Source organism: Hemibagrus wyckioides, linkage group LG28 (genome assembly GCF_019097595.1).
Source record: "Hemibagrus wyckioides isolate EC202008001 linkage group LG28, SWU_Hwy_1.0, whole genome shotgun sequence".
Classification (NCBI taxonomy): Eukaryota; Metazoa; Chordata; class Actinopteri; order Siluriformes; family Bagridae; genus Hemibagrus; species Hemibagrus wyckioides.
In genome coordinates, this window is record NC_080737.1 from 6,697,024 (window position 1) to 6,701,686 (window position 4,663).

Below are 4,663 nucleotides of genomic sequence, written 5' to 3' on the forward strand. Positions count from 1 at the left end.
TTTCATATCCTGCCACTAATTTGGGGCTTTTTGTGCCAGTAGGTTAGTGCCGATAATAACTTACTGTGCTTTTGTGCTGCTTAAATGCAATCACTGTATGGTAATAACTTCTGTGACCAGAAAAAAAGGTGCTATATTGTAAATATTAAATTGAATTCATGAGAAAACTTTTAATACTCTGCTAATGTGAAAACCGGCAGGAGGAAAGCAACGAGTGTTAAATCCCATGCCACAGTTACAAATGAAATGTAATTGAATTTTACATATAAACTGGTTTGTTTAATTTCTTAAGTCATTACATGAATGGAGTGCCGTTTGAAGGAAATACATTTGATGAGGTGTATGATATAAGGCATGACAGAGAAGAGGGATTACAAGCAGTAGCACAACCACTGAGCTCAAATCATTTAGCTGCTTCAGAGTAATCATTGATGTGGGTGGTGCAGCCCGACATAAAGAGGACGTACTTTTACCAACACAAAGCTGATTATTTTCCAATAAAAACACCTTCCAAATGAATTGTTTTCATACCACATCAGTTTCTCAGGATTTACATGTTAAATGTATACACAAATCATATTTTTAACCATTTGTAGTTACATTTACTGTTATGGAAAATCCTTCCATTAAACAACTGCTCATTTATCAGTCTTAAGTTACGGAGACACTCCTCTGTCATAAAAATGAGATTTGTATACTTTGTTAAGTTGATTAATTGCTGAAATGATTAAGCTGTGGTGTCTGTAGTGTTAGTTTATCCGCTTTGTACTAAATGTGACAGGAAAACGAAAAATGCTGGAAATGAAGTAGTTCAATATTGTCATAAAAAAGCACTCAAGTTCTTGTAGATTGCATCCGTTATATAGAATGACTTATGATTTTGCAAATGTAAGACCATGTTTCAGTTTACTGTTAAAAAAAAGTACAATAAGGGTCTCGGTTTGGTGCATGAGATTCATTTATACGTGTGTTCACATAGCTGTCACTTTAATAGCAGAGTAAATGATCCGGTTTCCCCGTTGCTCTTTCACACTCAACCCTTTTTTTTTTTTTTTTTTTTTTGCTCTCCGGTTCATTTGTCATGATGAAAAAGAACAGCCTGAAGTAAGTAACGGTACACTGCTGTGAAATGTAGGCTTTATAAGAGAAGTTTCCACCGTATACTTATTCTCAAGAGGGCGAATCATGGACTAACGGTGAATCTACTGGGTTGTTCATTACAAGTGTCATACAAAAGGAAGTTATAGATGTGCTTCATTTCTACTCAAAGCCTAAAGGAAATTGATGTAGATATCAATGAAAGGGGCAGTGACTTTAGTGGGATTGGCTCAGAATCCTTTACATCCATATATAGCACTGAATGCTGTTGGTTATAAGTTATAATAGGCTTTTTGCAATTATTTCAATCATGAAGTGATTGGTTTAAATGCAGGTTATCTATCTGATGTGGATTTAGTTCTCAAATGACATATGTATATATCTTTTCTCTAGCATTCAATTACATTAGTACACTCTGTTAATATTAGTCTATTATATTACATTCATTACACTATTATAGATTAGAAAGTTAGTCTAATATATTTATCTACTTAATGTACGAATTGTAAATAGCACTTATTACAATAATGGTCATTCCCTCCAGGATTTCAAGGAGGTTATTTTTAAGTTGCAGCCAAAAATGATTGCAAATGATGCAATTTTTGTGCTTTTTTTGGAGAACACTACTTGAATTAACAAACTACTACCAATGAAGACACATACATAATTGCTTTCTATGACAGCTGCACTCATGGTCGACTCATGTTCGGCTGAATGTGATGCATTTTGTCATTTTTGCTTGATTTTTACATTCATTTCTTGTAATCATGAAAACCTGAAGTGACTGATTAGTTATGAATCATTAATTAAACAAGGACTGAGAGAGGTTCAAATCCCCTCATGAATAGGAAAAAAAACAAGGACCGTTACGTTGCCGGGATTGGCATTACCGGGGCCCCACCCTGAAGCCAGGCCTGGGGTTGGTGAGTGCAGGCAAGCGCCTGGTGGCCTATGGGACCCGGCCAGGTACAGCCCGAAGGAGTGATGTAGGCCCACCTTCCCATAGGCCCACCACACACAGGAAGGAGCATAAGGGATAGGTGCAATGTGGTTTGGGTAGCAATCATGGGCGGGGCCTCGATGACCCAAACCCTTGTCAAAGAATCTGGCTCTTGGGACATGGAATGTCACCTCACTGTGGGGGATGGAGCCTGAGCTGGTGGGGGAGGTTGAGCGGTACTGGCTAGAGATAGTCGGGCTCGCCTCCACACACAGCCTGGGCTCTGGAACCCAACTCCTTGAGAGAGGCTGGACCCTCCACTACTCTTTGAGTACCTCATGGTGAGAGGTGGCGGGCTGGGGTCGACTTGCTTATAGCCATATATCTTGGACACTCAGGTGAAGAGAGGAGCTGAGCTGTTAACCGATCACCACCTGGTGGTGAGTTGGATTCGCTTACAGAGGAGGATGCTGGACAGACTTGGCAGACCCAAACGTATTGTGGGGGTCTGTTGGGAACATTTTGCTGAACCCTCTGTTAGGGGGGTCTTCTGGGGGTGGATGAGATTCGCCCTGAGTACCTTAAGTCTCTGGATGTTGTGGGGCTGTCTTGGCTGACATGTCTCTGCCATATAGCGTGGTGGTCAGGGACAGTGCCTCTGGACTGGGCAACTAGGTTGGTGGTCCCTCTTTTTAAGAAAGGGGGGGATCACACTCCTCAGCCTCCAAGGGAAAGTCTATTCCAGGGTACTGGAGAGGAGAGTCTGACCTCCAGATTCAGGAGGAACAATCAGTTCCACTCCTCGTGGAACACTAGACCAGCTCTATATAAGTGCATATAAGTAAGCAAATGTTTTGTAAATGTTGATATTATAACTTATACTCCAGGATCAAAATTGACTTCAATAACTTCCTTTTCAGCTGCCTTAATTTAATTATTAAATTAATTAAATTAATCCTTAATTTTCCTACTAAATACTTATTCAAGTTGGTTTTTGTGGGTTAAAGTTTGACTTACATGCTGATGGTATGACCATTGCATATTTGATTATTTGGCTTTTTCAGTTAATTATTATGTTAAAAACTCACCAATTAACCAAATAAATGCATGTTTTCAATTAAATGTAATGTTAATTATAGTGTATAAATGCTGAAAATCATGATGTCAGTAAAGGACACCTTAATGTAAAATCCATCGTTTATCCAATGTTTATCGTCATTTTGCCGTATATTGTAGTATAGTGTAGCAAATGAGAAGTGAACCTGGAAAGTTCATTGTCTTGCCATATGACCTGTTTATTTCTTCCCAGAGGATTAGGTTATAAATAGGTCTAGGTTATAAATAATAAAGACTAGTTCAGATGTAATTATCATAACTGCTCAAGAAATGAAGTAATAGCAACGTGATGATCCCCCACAGACAACTTATGGTGGATTTGACTTTAATTTCGAACACCACCTGATTTTACCAGCTAGAGGTGCAAGAAGAGGTCTATTTAAGTGCTGATGAGTCCCCAGGTGAAGTCATTAGCATGCAAAAGAAGGTACTTTTTACCCCCTAAGAAACAGACACTTCATATGATAGTACATTCCCATCTTTTTTTTGAAGAATCACATCGACAATGGCTTCATCCTTCAGAGTAATACATTTCAAGTCCAGCCATAAAGCAACGCTGTATTGCACCACTACAACCTCGAGACATCCTGCTGTCAATCACTCAAGTCATAAATATAACCTTTTCTCCTTTGGATCTCAGTGGAAGTCTGCTTTGGTTTCTTTCTCTCAGTTATCATTTTCCTCAAGTGATAGACTTTCTGTCACTGCAGGATCAGCAGGTAAAAGCCCAGTTTCTACAACATAGTCTGTTGATACAATAGTGTAAGTTGACAAGGAATTGATATTGTGTATTAATCCTTGTGGTAACAGATAGAGCTACAAATAGTAATGTCACAACATGAGGTTTTGTGATTTGAATCATAATATTAAATATTGTTTGGGTTATTTATTCCTTATTTATGGTAACAAGACAAGCTGCATTTCTGTGTTTTATCAACTTCTAATGAAAAAACGACGGAGGAAGAAAGCTGCTATAACTCTAACAAGAACTAATCTGTTTCTCAGATGTTCTTCAACATTAAATATAAATGGACAGTTATTTATTAAATAAAATTATATGCATCGCTAGCAAACTGCTGTGGCATAGTATAAGAGGACTAGGACTTCAGGATGTGCTGTTATAGTAACATTACTTTAACAGTAACTCGGCTTCGTGTCGGGTCGTATCACACAAAAAATTTTCTCATATCAAAATATACGGTTGCGTTTTATTCCTTTTTGAATCTTGACACTATTTTCAAGGAAGGAAAAGAAAAATGGAAGCTATGAGTCATGTTAAATAATCTTCTAGTAATTCTTCACAATAGTTTTATGCTGTACTGACTTCGAGCTCTAACAGGAAATGTTCATTTAATTGCTGCAAAATATACCAACTAATTTATTGACTTTTTAATCTGCCGTCAAACAACATAACAGTCAAGGGTTCATGCATCATAAAATATTTGAGCCTATCATGTTCCAATATGCAAATGAACTGCTGGATTCTCAAATCCGATTGGTCAGAAGGTG